Here is a 16,650-nt window from a genome sequence, read left to right as displayed (position 1 = left end):
CTTGTGAAGTGGCAAGGACTTGAAACCTTTCAGCCTCAAGAGAGGGATGGTCTGTCTAATGGAGGAGCACTGGGATGTGGAGCTGGAACATCCAGCTCTGCCTTGGATTCTGTGACAAAAATTGCTTCACTTCTTCAGGACAGGCTGAGAAACAGATCTTTTGGTGGTTCTTTGGGACATCTGTTTGGTGCTTGTTTTCAGCAAGCTTTGTCTAAAGAGATGAGGTGGGTTTTGCTGTGTGAGGCCTGTTCCAATAGGCATGGATCCCGCACTGTGCTTTCTTGAGGTGCAAGTACAACATTCATTAATGACAAGGAAAATAGTGGCATCCACATACTTTCCCCCTTCCTTCTAATAGCGTCCCCTGCATTTCCAAATAGAGATACTTATTGTCTGCTTCTCTGACTAGATCTGTCTTTTGGAGAGCAATACCCCTGAGTGGAGGCCTTACCTGTCTATCTGCTCAGTCTACCCAGCTACCCAGCTACAGACCATTAGTTTGGATGTGGTCTAACTGTAACACGGCAAACGCCCTGTTGCCAGGCTGGAACTGAGCAGGAAGCCACAATGGGTGCATTAAAAGTGAGATGCTAATTTCAGATTGCTCAGAAAATGTGGAAACATGAAATTATAGCTTACATGGTGCCCTAGAGCTTCATTTGTGCTTTCAGGAGTTCTAACAGCTCCAGCCTGGTGCCTGATGGTAATGTCTGGATGAGGGCTGAGGAAAAAGCATGCATGTCCTATGAATAAGTAACTTCTCTGCAACCAGCTGGTTGCACTGCTTGACCTGATAGACGGTAGTGAAACACTGGAACAGGTTGCCCAGAGAGGTGGTAGATGCCCCATCCCTAAAAACATTTCAGGTCAGGCTCGACAGGGCTCTGAGCAACCACATCTAATGGAAGATGTCCCTGCTTACTGCAGGGGGTTGGACTAGATGATCTTTAAAGGTCCCTTCCAACCCAAGCTACTCTATGATTCTATGATCTTCTGCACATATTGGGGTGTTCATTACAGTCTTTTCCAAAGACGGCTCATTGTGGTCCATAAAGCGTGTTGCTGTGGTGATACAGTCCGGGGAGGAGGCAGCATTTGGACAGGTCAGCAGCATCTGACTGCAGAAGGGACTGGGGAAGCACAGGCAGACCTGGGAACAAAGGAGCCGTTGCTCTGAGCTGCGTGATGAAACTTCTCTGTGTAAGCCAGACAATCTCTCCATTTATTTGCAAGTGGCATTTGGTCACAGTTTTTTGGCAACATATGGAAACCGTTTAAATTAGCTGTATGAGCCATACGTGAAACAGATGCATATTCTTGAGCAGGCTTTTGTCATTGATGTTTGAGCAAGTGAATGGTGCAGCTGGCTTGCTTACGAAGTGGGGAGCATGTCCTCACCCAGATGTATTTAAGTGCTTGAAGTGAAACAGAGAACCAGAATGTTGAAGGATGTGTGTTGATAACGACCAACTTCTCATGGGCACCTACTACATAAATAAGATGAACGGCTGTAATGACACTTAACCCTTCACTGCTTTCCTGATTGCTCACTGCCAGCGCAGGATTGTTAAGTATAAACAGAAGACTGTAGGTCCATAGCACTTCTGCTACTGTTTTTCACTTGTATGGTAGTGTATCAACACTAGTTTAAAGCTCTGCAGTCTGATCTACACCTTTCTGAGCAATCTTAGTAAATAGAGAGTAATGAGATCTTGTTGAAGAAAGTAGAACATTGTGACCGCTGTGGCTTTTGGGTGTGAATCTTGAGACCAATTCTACATAGGGAGAAATTGCACCTGAAGATGATGCCTTTGTAACTGGAGCTGTGATTGCCTCTGAACTTTAAATCCTTGTGGAGCTTTGACTGTGATGATTATACTGTCTCCCACAGCATCCTCATAGATAAGCTAAGGAAGTGTGGGCTTGACGATCAAGTAGTGAGGTGGATCGAGAACTGGTTGAAAGGAAGAAGGCAGAGAGTTGTGGTCAATGGCGCAGAATCTAGCTGGAGGTCTGTGACTAGTGGAGTCCCTCAGGGGTCGGTGCTGGGACCGGTGCTGTTTAATATTTTCATCAATGACCTGGATGAGGGAACTGAGTGCACCCTCAGCAAGTTTGCTGATGACACAAAACTGGGAGGAGTGGCTGACACACCAGAGGACTGTGCTGCCATTCAGCGAGACCTGGACAGGCTGGAGAGTTGGGCGGGGAGAAACTTGATGAAATTTAACAAGGGCAAGTGTAGAGTCTTGCATCTGGGGAAGAACAACCCCATGTACCAGTACAGGTTGGGGGTTGACCTGCTGGAAAGTAGTGAAGGGGAAAGGGACCTGGGGGTCCTGGTGGATAGGAGGATGACCATGAGCCAGCAATGTGCTCTTGTGGCCAAGAAGGCAAATGGCATCTTAGGGTGCATTAGAAAGGGAGTGGTTAGTAGGTCAAGAGAGGTTCTCCTCCCCCTCTACTCAGCCTTGGTGAGGCCACATCTGGAATATTGCGTCCAGTTCTGGGCCCCTCTGTTCAAGAAGGACAGGGAATTGCTTGAAGGAGTCCAGCGCAGAGCCACAAAGATGATTAAGGGAGTGGAACATCTCCCTTATGAGGAGAGGCTGAGGGAGCTGGGTCTCTTTAGCTTGGAGAAGAGGAGACTGAGGGGTGACCTCATCAATGTTTACAAATATGTAAAGGGTAGGTGTCAGGATGATGGAGCTAGGCTTTTTTCAGTGATATCCAGTGATAGGACAAGGGGCAATGGGTGTAAACTGGAGCATAGGAAGTTCCACGTTAACATCAGGAAGAACTTCTTTACTGTAAGAGTGACAGAGCACTGGAACAGGTTGCCCAGGGGGGTTGTGGAGTCTCCTACACTGGAGATATTCAAGGCCCGCCTGGACAAGTTCCTGTGTGATGTACTGTAGGTTACCCTGCTCTTGCAGGGGGGTTGGACTAGATGATCTTTTTAGGTCCCTTCCAACCCTTGGGATTCTGTGATTCTGTGATTCTGTGATTGTGTTGCTGCAGAGTCTTAGATGCTCACAGTGGTGCATATGGCTGGGACAATAAAAAATGGCCTCAAATACTGAGAGCATTGACTTCGCATGAGCCAACTGCAATGGGATAGACCAGGGTGGGAGTTACTGAGACTGCGGTGATGGGTGTTGTAGATGTTTGGGTGACTGAGTTTAGCTGATGTAGGACAACAGCACTGAAAGACAAGAGCAGAGAATTTATGGCAGTGGGGTTCAGAAAAGGGTGAGGAAGCAGTGAAAGCAGAGTGCTGGGAGCATTGCTGATAGGGCTGAGGAAAGGAAGAGGTTTTGGGACATCAGAAGGAAGCAACGAAGGGAAGGTCATGGCAGGACATGAATCTCTCCTACAAGGGCAGAACCGTGATTTGTATTCCACACAGGGATGTCTGCTCAGTGCAACGTTCATACGTGGGTGTGCTGCTCACAGTCTTGTAACGCTCGTCATCATGAGACAGACTCGAGTGTCTGCTGGGCGGGCTGGCTGGCTGGACCCTCTGCCATGTGTCTCTATAGGTGCAAATCCAGGGAGGTATTTCAGCAGGCTGCTGACAAGGCTTATGAGCTGCAGAAGGGGAAGAAGAAGACCCCGTTTACTCTATACAAATGATGAGAAAAGGCAATAATTGTTTTTTCAAACTTTCCTGTAGGAGTTTAAAAGAGGCAGGGAATGACCAGAGGGGCATGGAGTGGTTTAGGGGACTTTAGGGGACTGTAGTTGTCTCCCTGAACTAGGTGTCCTTGCAGAAGCCTGTGCCGTGGACTGTGTTGTGCTGAGCTAGCAACACTTCCTATCTGGAGCATTGCTGTATCCTGCAGGATTGTCCCCTTCTGGGAAAGCCACCTCTGCGTTACATGGTACTAGAGATTGGGTTTCTGTGACCCAGGTGAGTTACTTGGCAAATGCCTATTTCTGGGCAAGCGGGTGGTTTCCCTGGTAAGTTTCCTGGAGGTGCACAGTGCAGGTGTGAGCGCCCCTTCTCAGACACCAATGGGCTGAACCTTCCTTAGGCTTTTGAGCACCAGCAACTGCCCCGCAAGCACAGGGAGATCCTGTGGAGAGGGGATTCCAATTACTGTAGCATCAAAGTCTTCAAGTGTAAAACCAAACTTAAAAGGTGAACCGGGCAGCTGTTTGTAGTGACAAGCACTGATAGTTTGGCTTATGGACAAAGCTGGCTGAAACATCTCTTGGGATGTGCTTTGACCTCTTCTTTTTGTTTTATTTTGTTCAAAAGTTTCTTTGAACCATTTTTGCCTGCCTTGAGCCTTACCCAGAAGCATTCTTGCCGCAGGCATTACTCTGGTAAAGTTTTGGTGCTGTAGGGGGTGGAGCACTTCATTTTGCAAGGCTATTTTTAACTCCTAAATGCTTGTGGTGAGGCCAGCCCAGAATAATGGCTGGATTCGTTGCAAGGAAGAGCTGCGCTCCGCTGTCAGGGTGAGCAGTTTCCACTCCTCCTGTTCAGGGTGCTGCTATAATTTTCTGTGTGTATTATCTTCCCAGGGGTATGTTTGTGAAGTTTGATTTTTAGAGGGAAGAGGAAGGAAAGGAGATAAAATCTGCTGGTCTCCTTTTGTCGTGTGTTCGGTTGTTGGTTTTGCTGTTGTGTTGTTTCTTTTAGTTGGGAGGGGAGAAATACTTTTTTGTATTTTCCCCTTATTAGTAAAACACAAATGCCATGTTTCAGACTGCATCATGGTTCAGCATGTCCCTGGGACACTGCTGGTGCCAGCCTGCTTCCTCCTTGGTTTCTCTTCTAGGCTTATCTTGCCTTCTGCTTTACTGTGTTGTGCTATGAGACACACTTGTCTGCTGTTTCATCTGCTATGACCTCTTGCTTTTCCTTGACACTGTGATTTTGCACCTTGTGATGGTTGCAGTCCTGTGGGGTGGTGAGCCTTTCATTCCCTGGAGTGAGTTCAGTTGTCTGTGAAGGTCCTTACTGGTTTGCAGAGCAGGAATGTGGCGTTTGCCCAGTTCCTGAGATCTCATGCAAGGATGGCATTTTTTTTTCTGTCTGTTCTGGTGGGACACATATGCCTGCCTTAGGGCGCAAACCCCACTATAGTCTGGGGGTGCCTTTGGTCACAGCCCATGCCCCCACCATGCCACTGAGTGCCGCAGCCTCTCTGGCTGCTAATCTCATTCTGATCTCTTCATTGTTGTGTTTTTGGCAACCCAAATTCCCCACCCAGGCCTGAGAATTTAACATCAGCACATTTGCATGACTGATCGGATTTGTCTCGCTTCTATGACGACATTGTTTCTATGGAAAATTAATGGATTCTCACGTTGTATTTTTAATGGCTGAAACCACTCCCCTGCCACCCTCCCATCCCCAAGCTCTCAGAGGGGAAGTCTGTAAACAGCTCAAATTATCTATCCTCTGTAAATAGCTCCCGTTTCTTTCCTGCCTGCTGTCCATTTCTTTTCTCTCTTCCAACAGCGCTGCAGCACTCCTCTCCTGGTGTTGGCGGATAAAGAACAATAAGTAAAACAAGCCTATGTTTGCTTTCCTTGTCTGGCCCTTGAATAGATGTGATCTATCATGAACTACCCCCTTTCATCCAGGACCATGTGGTCTTAAATTGTCAGCTTTCCTTGAAGTTTGCTCCAAGCAGGCCTGGGTTGCTACCTTCCTTCTTTGAAGATGCAGCTAGTTAATGGTCCCGCTCCTGTTCATTTTTGCTATGACCCAATTTATTCTGTGGGTGGGCAGGTGGCAGTGATTTTCCTGCCTGTCTGTTTGGGGTCACTCGTTCTTCTGCTGAAGTGCTTGGGGTGAGAACACTGAGGTTTTGACACCTCCTGTGTCAGACCACCTAAAGGAAGAACATCCCTCCCCAGATGATACAAGGAAATAAGGTGTAATGGTCACTTCGCATTGTGGTGCGACCGGTGAAATGTCCTCAGTGGTGGGACACTGCTTAGGTATCAAACTGTTCCAAATGAAGTTTAGGGTTAGTGCAGTTTTAGTCATAAATTTTCTTCTGTCATCTTTAAGGTTATTATTCCTCAACTTAGTTTTGAGGAATAAATACAGGGCAAGCCCCATGGTATCAGAATTACCTGAGGAGAAGGTCTGACCTGGATTTTCTCCTCCCAGAAGACTGAAGCTGGTGACTGTAAGGTTCCTAAAGCGTCTCTTGTGGAATATCTCCTGAGGGGGATGTGATGTTTTAGGTCAAGATCTCCTAACAAATAGTACCAAGATAGCATGTAGAATAAGGACCTGAATGCCTGAGCCTGGTACCTCAGCCAGGAGGTCATGTTTGTGAGCAGAATAGGCTTTGCATTAGTTGTTTAGTAATTAAGATGCACTACTAAAAATGGCAGGCAGAAAACTACAGTGACCTGAATGCTTAGTTACTTAGGACAGAAGTGTTGCCAATTCTTAAGGCAAAAATGCTGAAGGTATGGAGATAAGGTGATTGCTGTGAATATTTGTGGTGGTGGGAGAAAGGGGGGCAGGAGAGAATCCACCCTGAGCTGGCAGAAGCTGGGCTGAAGCAACCGGCTGTGCAAAGTGTTACTTTTCTGGATGCGATTGTTGCTTGTGGCTTTAGATTATATTAGCGTGGAAAAAATGCCTCCGAGCGAAGGGCTACAAATCATTGCTGGGCCAATAGGGAGGGAAAGAGGACTATAAAACAGGAAATCAATTTAATACTCAGTAGGTGTTTGCAGCGTGCTCACCCTTCCTTCAAATTGCCAAAGGAAAGATTAATTAAAGTTATATTGAGCAGCAGAAATGATGGAGGGTGTGTGATGGGGTTTGCATGGTACAGCTTTCTCCATAATTAATTGACAAAAGCATTCTTGGATTTCATTACCCAGAACCTTGCCATCTCCTGCTCTTAAAGGGCAGCTGAAGCACTGCTGGATTTCCAAGCCAGTGTTGCAGCCTTGCAGGTTGAGCTAAGAAGGATCACTTCTTAGGTGCTTAGAGAAGGTGCTGCCTCTGTCAAGCAGTTCCACTGTGCTATCTGTGGGTCCTGTCATTTAAATTCAGAGTACAATATGTTTTTATCTGCTTTTGGTTTTGTTTCCTGATTCCCTGCTGTGAGGTTGAGAGGTGTATGCACTGCAAGGTACATACATACGGCAAGATGAAGGTGTTGGCAGGGGATAGAGATAGCTGGTGGCTGGGTCTCTCATCTCTGTCTGCTGCCTTTACTTAGTCAAATTTGAGTGGGGTGTGGCAAAAGCTATAGGAGGCACAGCTTGTCTGGACCACTTGCTAACTGTCAAATGGGAGAGAATTGTATGTGTCCCCCATTTCACTGTGTCATGATCCAGATGCCATCTGTGTTCCTTCTGTACTTTTCATGAAAAGATACACCTGATCAGTGCTATCTTTGAGAGAGGCTTTTCCTGCTTGCACCAGCTGCTTTTTGGGGTTCTTGTGAACTACCTTCTCTCTCTGGGACAGGCTTCAGAGACATCAGGGCTTTGTCTTTGTGATGGAGTTTCAGAAGCCAGCTCCTGTAAGCTGAGATGCAGCTCAACCTGCCAGGTTCTACCTGTGACTAGAGCATTTCCTCCCAAATTTTCCCTTGAAGATCTTTCCTTGGTTTGATGCCAGAGCTTCACTTAAATCTGGCTGAATATGAAGCTTTCTGCTCTTGTCCTTCTGAAAAGAAGCTGTGACAGTCCTCTCTAGAGGTGTTTAAACACTTTACGGTGCAAAAGGGAATGTCTGCATGCTGTGCTGTTGTAAGGGGAAAGCTCTGCTGTCTGCCCAGTGGTCCAAGGTCTGGCAGTCCTGGAAGCTTGTTTCCTCTGTTGATTTTGATAATAAATCACTAAATATGCTCACTACTGCAGGGCTGGGAGATGTAAAGCAGCATGAAGCTTTGGATTAATTGGATGCATCATCTCCAGTCTTTATTGGCAATGTAAACACCATAGCCCTATCTGACTTGTGTTTGTTGTGCATTATTGCTGTGATGGCTGACAGCACTTGCTGTGTTTTAAACCTAGCTGGCAACTGGGGTTGCTCACTCACCCTCTGCTGGGATGGGAATGAGAATCAGAAAAAGGTAAAATCTGTGGGTTGAGATAAGCACAGTTTAATTATTGAAATAAATTAGAATGTAATAATAGTAATTTTAATGGAAAGGAAAAAGAGAGAAAGGAATAAACCCCAATAAAAACCCAAGTGATGCATCATACAGTTGCTCACCGCCCTCTGACTGATGCCCAACCTGTCCCCAAGTAGCAATTGGTCCCTCCTGGCCGATTCTCACTACCACATCCCTGGCAGAATTCAAGGCCAGGTTGGATGGGGCTTTGAGCAACCTGGTCTAGTGGAAGGTGTCCCTGCCCATGGCAGAGGGGTTGGAACTAAGTGTTCTTTAAGTTCCCTTCCAACCCTAACCATTCTATGGTTCTATGAAGTCCCTCCAGTTTATACACTGCGCACGATGTGCTGTGGTATGGAACATCCTTTTGGCTGGTTTTGGTCTGCTGTCCTTACTTTGCTCCCTCCCAGCTTCTTCTGCACCTCTTCACTGGCAGAACATGGAACATTGAAATGTTCTCAACTTAGAGTAAGCACAACGTAGCAACAACTAAAACATCAGTGTTATCGGCATTCTTATGCTAAATCCAAAACTCGGTACTTTGCCAGGTACTAGGAAGAAAATTAACTCTATCCCAGCTGAAACCAGGGCACTGTTGGCTGTGGGATACTGCAGTAAATAAGTTCTTTGTTTAAAAAATATGTGTATGTTTAACAAACAGTCTCTTGATGAAAAGCCAGCACTGGATGTTCCTAAAAATCAATTGTAATTGATTGGACCAAGAAGAGGAGAAAGTGATCGCAGTTTATGCTGGGTTTGCTACTTCTTAAACCTTCTAGGATGGAAGAAACAATGGTTGAGTTGTTTAAATTACATGAAGCTGGCAAATCAGGAGTTTGGTTTTTTGTTTGTTTTGTTTTGTTTTGTTTTTAGCAAGGGTATCTTGCTAGGCTGTTGGCTTAAAGGGAAGATACCAGATCTGTTCTGAGTCACTGTTGCCTTTTCTTCTACATGGCTCTGAACTTTGTGTAACTTGGAGAGCAGACTTATGAACACTAGCCCTATTTAAAAGCAATTTCTCTGCACTCTTTTAAACAGGCTAGGAAGGTTTCAGTTGCTCAGCTTATGGATGTATGTAGCTAAACACAGAAAATGTGTGCTTTCCCATCATCCCTGGATGCTCTACAGAGAGATTGTTGCTTGCTAGTCCACTGCCTCAGTGCAATAAAATGTGGGTTTTTTCCCGGCCTATCTTATGTGCAGACTGCTTCCTTAGACATTAAGCAATAGCAAATGGAGAGTTGTCCAGGTGAGGGTGGGATGGGGTGGAATCCAGTTGAGAGCTATACACCAGGGTAGAGGGAAGTGCTGAGCTAGTGAAACTGCAGAGGAAGAATCTAACTTTGAAGTGGTGGCATGAGATGAGGGCATGCTGCCTGCACTTGGGAACAAGATGGATCTAAAAGCCCTTCCTGGCTTGTGAGAAAAGAAGGTGCTGAAATTAAGCCCCCCTCCTCAGCGGGATGGAGCATCTGTGGCCATGGTGGAGTTGTACAGGAGCCGGGAAAGGTTCCTGTGACCCTCAGGCATCAGAAGGGGGCCAGGGCTGCCTGGGCAGAAGGATAGCAAGAAGAGTTACAGAGCTTGGTTTCTCTTGTGTAGAGAGTGAGGTCTCCGAGTGAATTTGACTGCCTGTGGGTTGGCTCTGTGCATGCCTATGTTGGGGAGTAGAGATCAGACTACATCTGTGTGTCCATGATAGCCTCTTCCTAAAGTCTGTTTCCTGCCTACATGTAAAATGTGGCCAAGAGGCACTATGCAGACAGTGCACAGCTTCAACAGAGAGCAAGTCAGAGACGCACAGCTAAAGCCCTATCTGGTATCAGCATTGCCGTGGGACATGCACTGTCAACTAGAGCAGAAAGCAGAGAGAGCAAAAATGTTATGAAGCTCGCATAGCTCAATTTACTTTGCATGGAAACAGGAGGGGGTAAGCCAGTCCCTTGGGTTTTGCACACCACATTACAGGGGAGTAGCATTCTAAGCCCTAAGGTTAAGATGTAAGATGTAAGGTCGTCTGAAGTATTGGGCAGCAGACATCCGCCTGCAGTGCTTTCGTATGCAGAGGCAGGTGTTTAACCATTTAAGAGCCCATAGAGGGAGCTGCTTTGCTGTTTGTGGCATGGATTTCCAGTTCTGTGTGTTCATATGTGCCCTTCTGCGCTGCTCATCGTACCAGGAGTGGATTCATAGGTCACTGGACTGGAGTGATTCTTACATCAATGCAGAAAAGATGAAGACCTTGAGTGAAGAAGAAACCAGCAGCAGTAATGAATATTAAAATTAGAAGATTTTTCTCCTATTTACAGCAGGTGCTATAATCCATGGTATGGAATTAATTGTTCAGTTCTTGTTTAAATAACGTGGCATTCAGCCAAGGGAGAACATCTATCATTCTTTAATGTTTGCAGCTTTGGACAAACTCAAGCCCAAAGTATGTATTTGTTCCTGCATCCTCACCTTCCAGGAAATGAAATTCATTGAACATAAATCAGAATTTCAGGCCTAATTTACTCTCCTGCAGGTAGCTACCCAAGAGGTGCTAGAGGTGGGAGCACTACACAGGATAATTTAGGCAATTCTGGTTTCTGCAGAAGTCTGAACAGGGATACAGACTGTGGTTCCCAGCAGGTTTTGATGGTTTTGAAATACCTGTTGCGTTTAGAAGTGGGCCATCTTCACAGACATTCCTCCACAAACTGAGACTTGTTTCTGAAATGAAACGTGCTCCCTGAGCAGGGGAACTCCTGCCCACTGAAAACTGAATCGCTGAGTTCCCATTGCCGGGAAACGTGCTGATGCCAGACACCAGCTCTGGCTCCAGACGCCCTTACTGTGTGGAGGGGTTTAGCGGCAGAGCCTTTGAGCCAGTTCATCCCCAGAGCTGGGCAGTAGAAAACTGATCATTCCTACCAAGGAGAAAGAAACTGATCCAAAGGAAAACATAATGACTGAATGTGGTGGTCTTACTGCTTTTCTTTTATTCATTACTGCTGCTCATTTCCCATCCCCCTTTGCCTCAAGGGTTCGATGCTCAGGATCTGGCCCCTATTTCTAAAGTGTTGGTTTGGGATATTTTCTTTCTCTTTTCACTGGTTTCTGCCTTGTTTTGAGTTTTTTCTCTCCCCTCTGACACAGTTGTTACTTAGCGCAAAGGAATGTGTTGAGTTTTTTCTTCAAGGTATAAATCTTTCTTAGCATAGTTCAGAATATTGTTCTGTTGGCTCCTGTGCCAGCAGGCGGTTCAGCAACAGCAGCAGACCTGTCTTCATGTGAAGAAAAATGAAATACAGAGGTGCTGGGAATGCACTTTGATCTGTTGATTTATTTATTTATTGTTAGACTGCAGAGTGTTAGCTCTAATGAAAGCGTGGCCAGCCCTGAAAATTAAATTTCCCAGTGCTCAAGCCTGTCAGGTTGGGAAGCATCAGCAAATGCTCAACAATAACTTCGTTGTTTTTGCCAGCACATGAATAGTCATATTGTTGTTTGCCAGGAGGTGGCACTCATCATTGCCTACCTGTGCCTGCATATACCCAGCACAGCATATGCCCGCTGCTCATGCTGCTAAGGCGGGATGCTGGTTTTCCCTTACATCATTTGGATGTGGTACCAACTCTAGAACAAGAGGAGCTGGTGCCCTAGGATCTTTCAGTAATGGTGGAGAGCAGAGATATGAGTGGGCATGGACATTGTCCCTTACAAATACACGTGTGATTGATCTCATGGGTAGGGTCAGAGTACATCCTTCAGCTGCACTGTAAGGCATAAACAGTCAGTGTAGCTCATTAGTTGGGTGACACAGCTGAGTCTGTGTCAGGTAGACACAGGCAGGCCCCCGGGTTGTCTGAAAGTGGCATCTGTTGATGCTCACAAAATTGGAGGTGCCAAGGTTAACTGTCGCAAGTGCTTCTTCCTTGGATATTTTGGGCTGGCATAAGTATTCCTGAGGCATCCCTGCTTTGGAGCCCAGCTAGCATCTACACACAGAGGTTGTGAACACTACTGAAAACTAAGTTTGAGTTGTGAGTATTGATGAAACGAGCCTGTGGCATCTACTTGGATTCACACTGCTATTTGGTTTCCATGCTCATTGCTGTGCTGCACTGTGGGAAACCTGCTGAGCAAGAGTAAAGTCCTTACAGCAAAACTGTGTTAAAACGATGCTGGAAGAACTGAAATGAAGTCTGTCAGTGTGAGCTGTGCCAGCTGGCTGCAAGTTCAGGTGTGACCCTCGAGCTGATGACATACACCGTGTGGCTCTGGCCCTACAGAAAGAGAGCTCCTTTGGCTAAAGTTAGAAGGCACAGTCCTCAATCTAGGTTCAGATCCCATTCAGCATCTAAAACCTGCCATTTCTTAAAAAAAGCTTCAGCTGGTGAAAGAGTCTGTGTTTGAGGTTGGGTGGGATGGGAGGACCTCTCCTAGCAAGCAGGGTATTCCTGTTTGCAAGGCCTCTTTTTCTGTGAATCTCTGTCACAGCTGTCCTCATTGGTGCTAGAGGGAAAATTGTGGTGGTCTTCTCTAACATCCAGAGGGTGACTGCTTTGCTGATCTCTGTCATCAGGGCCTATACTCATGCTCTGGTGCAGGAATGGGGGCTTCCTGGCAAGGGGTTGTGGCAGGTGAAAGTTTTGCTCCAGCTTGGTGGCTAGAGATCAGTTAGTTCAGACACAGACGTCCAGTGATATTTCTCAAGTGTGGACTTATATTCTTCTGCCAAGGGGAGTATAACTTGTATAAACTCGTGTACTTGTATAAACTTAGAGCTGACTGCGGTGAGGGTGGAGGACACCCTTCCCCAGGTATTTGTCTTGCAGTGTTAGAAATCAGCCTGTTTTTAGCAAATCACAATATTGCATTTTGTTTTGAGATGTATTTTTAGGAACAACGTTATTCAGCTTTCTGGCTGAATGCCGGAAGCTTTTCTTGGTGACTTTTTTCCTCCTACTTGTCGTCTTCGGGAAATAAAAATAGAAAGAACAACAAGAATTTTGTGAAAAGGCCTGGACGAAACACACTTTTACAGGAAAGGGGTACTATAAACTGTTGTGAACCCTTCTGTACTGAATTATTGTAAGAGTCAGCAAAGTTATTTTTCTCCCCTGAAATCATGAAATCATATTGTGGTACTCAGAACTAGAGAAAGAAGAAAACACAAGCAGGGAATGGGAGAGGGGAACTGCTTGGGGGTGTTGAGGGAAAAGCAGGATGGAGATGATTTGTAGGGAAGAGCAATGAAGATTTTAGAAAGAAGATACTTCAGGCTGTCACATCGCATTGGAATGGGAGCCTGACAGAGAACCCCCCAGGTTACTGTGGAAAATGTGGACTGAGAAGGCATTGCTGGGCTTGGACTCTGTGGTTGTGTGTGAAGCACCTGGAGAAACTGTTCAACATGTTACCTGCCTAGAAAGAGATGTTCTCCTTCCCCAGTGCCACCTGCCGTGCCGTCCAGGTACCTCTGTGCTCAGCATGCAATGTGGACACCAGCATGTGGACTGTTTTCCTGGGGGAGAAATCGAGACAGCTTGCCAGGCTACTTTCTTCAGTTGAGTGCTGGACTTGTTTGTTAAACGTAGTTGTCCTTCCCCTTTGCCCCAACAGACAAATGCCGTCCGGTTGCACGTGCTGGGAGGTGGTGAGGTTAAACATTTGGGGGGGTTGGTGCAGGTAAGTAGCCCAGGGTAGAAGCAAACTCTCTCACATTGGCTCCATCCACCTCAGTAAGAGCTGCTCTGTTCTTTCTATCTAGAGTGATTAATGCATCTTCTTAAAGAAAAGCTGGCATGCTGTTGCACTGAGTGTTACGAGTTTGCACCTGGCTGTACATTGCAGAGCTCTCTGCCAAGAGAAATACTGGTTTCCAAGTTTGTTAGCCTGCTGTTTGGAGATTTTAATGTTTTTTGTTTGGTTTTGTTTTCTTTTTTGGAAATCCTCCCACATTAAATTAAAAAGGAGAACCTGGTAAAGGAAATCAGAAGGGATGCTTTGAGATGCTTCATTTGCCAGCAGTCTCTGAACTTGTGACCCTTTAAAATAAAGTACTTGGGCTTTCCTGTGGGACGGCTCCCTTGGGGTGGAAGCAAGCATCTTTCAGGCTTGTTTGCCTTTAGGAAGGAGCCTTTGACAGCACAGGAGAAGTTGTAGCGCAGCATTCTCAGCCAGGACTTCCAGTGAGGAAAGTTGTTCAGCTGGTTGGGGACTGTGATAAATCATGGTTCCCCTGGAGCATGCTGGGACTGCAGAGAGCTGGAAATAAATGCTAGGAAATTCAGCTTTTGTAGTGAGCCATCTTTCAGGATGATGTATGGCTTTGTAACAGAAAGAGATTCCTTTGCTAAGGCTGGGAGAAAGCTGCTGCCTTCCATTGGGAAGGAAAATGTAAAAAGTTTGTTGATGTAAATCCATGCTGCAGGCTTTCCCTGAAAGCTGTGCTTTGGCATGGGCTACCTTACCCTGAGAAACAATCTGTGTGGTACTAATGGAAAAGTGTTGCTGATAGCCCAAGGTGGTGGTAATTAGTTTTTGGAGTGAAATGAGACAGTAGGCTTGGCAGGAGGGTAGGGACTGTACATTCAGTTGGCCAGTATAGTAGTGACTTACCAAATGTGTCTGTGGAGGGAATCAGATGGCATGGGATGCTGTTTGCATCTCTGCCCCTTGGCTGCTACATTGTCCTGAGCAAGTAATTTCTCTGGACGGATACAATGTCTTCAAATTGCAGTCACAGGAGCCTATGTCTCTGCTTTTTATTCCTGGACATTCCAAATCAGCTTGGGATGTTTTGGCCATGTGGATAGACTTGTTAACTGGTGGGGATCTGATGGTGTTTTAGATTCTCCTCTCTTCTGTGTGAGGGCTTGGTTTGAATTGCTGAGAAGTAGGGGAGAGCCTGAGCTCTGTGTTCGTGTAGCAAACAGAAGCTCTTTCCTAGTTATAACTGATGTCAGTCTGTAGATAGGTTTGTCTGAACTAACTGTGTCATCTTCTGGAGCTGTTGCCATAGTTTTCTACTCAGGATTTTGGTAGCACTGTTAAGGAGACTCAGTCACAAAGCCAGAGCCAGTCTCCTTTGAGGCTTTCTCCCATCCCTCTGCTGTGGCCAATTAACCAGAGGGAGACAGCTTTGCCTCAGTGAAAGGGAGAAGCGGCTGAGTCCCGCTCTGCTCATGCCGGGGCTCTGCTGCTTGTAGCAGCTCTTGGCTGGGGCAGTGTATGGCAGCTGGGATGTGCCCAGTATCAGGCAAAGACTGCTTGCTTTTCCCAAGTCCCAGACATTGGCAAATGCTATTTTGCTGACTGAGGTGCTGAGATGCAGAATTGAGGAGACAAGTGCTGCATCAGAAGCAGTGCCATGTTGTATCAGAAAAAACTCTGAGTTAACCTTTAGCATTCAGTTGGTACAGATCTGATTGCAGGCTTCTGATATTCAGGGAAAGGTCCATATTTCATTTGGTCTTGGCAGTAAAAGTGAGACGATCAGTAAGCCCCGTTGGTTTCTCAGGCCAAACATACTTTGATCAGTGATGCTGATCAAAGTATGTTCTGTAGAAATGAGATGTTTCCACTCCTTAACCTCCCCAAGCAATGTAGATGCTGTTGACTTACAAGAGAAAAAGAAAAGGATTCCATCAAATTTGGTCACTGTTGCAGACAGTGAATCAGTGTTGCTCCTTGTGTGACTTACTGAGTTCTCTTGAACTGTACTACTAATTTGCTCTGTTTCTTCTTACTTTTCATCAGCCTAAGCAGGCTTCTTATGTGAGTTTTAACAGCTCTGTTTGTAACCTGTTTGTTATCTCTGAAAGATCTGTTCTGCTTGGTCAACTGCCTCATTGCCTGTGTTTATTTTGTTCAAATTCCCCAAATGGTAACTGTATACTGTGCAATGTCAACTTGGTCAGGATACTTCAGGGGTATAATTTTGTCCACTCAGATGATTTCCAGTCTCTCTGAGCTGTGAATGTCAAGTTTTCAGTTTGTTTACCTTGTTGTCATGGCTTCTGCCTGAAACTCAAAGATTTTTACAAAATTAAATACTCTGCAAATTTAAATCTGGGTAACTGATCCACAAGGGGACAAATAACTCGCGTTCCTCCACTGAAGCGGAAATGGTAGGCTGGCTCTCAGCTTGGATTTAGACCAGTGTGGTGTGTGTGAGTGCTAACCGCTTGGATGAGGTCCTGCAGGCTGACAACTGTAGCCTTTAGATGCAAGCTGCTGAGCTTGAGTGCTTCACCACTGTCCTCCTGTCTTGTGCAAATTATTAGGCTGGGGATGATGCTGATGCAACATCTCAGTCAGGATCTGTGCCACAACTTAGCTAGCTCCTTCACGCTAGGAGCTAGCTAGGGAAATGCCACTGATTGTGCCTCTTGTAGGCTTGAATGAAGAGTGAACACCACTACCACCCCAGTGCCTGGTTGAGAGCCAGACCTATAATGAGTAACATGAGAATCCCAACTAATCATCTTCTTCTGGGGGATCTGCACAGTGGCTAAATTTAAATACTGTCACCTGGTCTCCACTGATG

The 16,650-nt window shown here is 46.0% G+C and overlaps 1 protein-coding gene across 1 annotated transcript in view; it reads left to right on the top strand.

The window, feature by feature from the left end:
* The window catches only part of TLL2 (tolloid like 2), a 97,258-nt gene that overhangs the window by 18,330 nt on the left and 62,278 nt on the right, over positions 1-16,650 (top strand). The gene's annotated exons all lie outside the window — the stretch shown is intronic.

The sequence above is a fragment of the Lathamus discolor genome, chromosome 3, assembly GCF_037157495.1.
Source record: "Lathamus discolor isolate bLatDis1 chromosome 3, bLatDis1.hap1, whole genome shotgun sequence".
Taxonomy (NCBI): domain Eukaryota; kingdom Metazoa; phylum Chordata; class Aves; order Psittaciformes; family Psittacidae; genus Lathamus; species Lathamus discolor.
The sequence above is the reverse complement of the archived record's forward strand: the minus strand, read 5'-3'. Positions and strand labels throughout refer to the sequence as shown.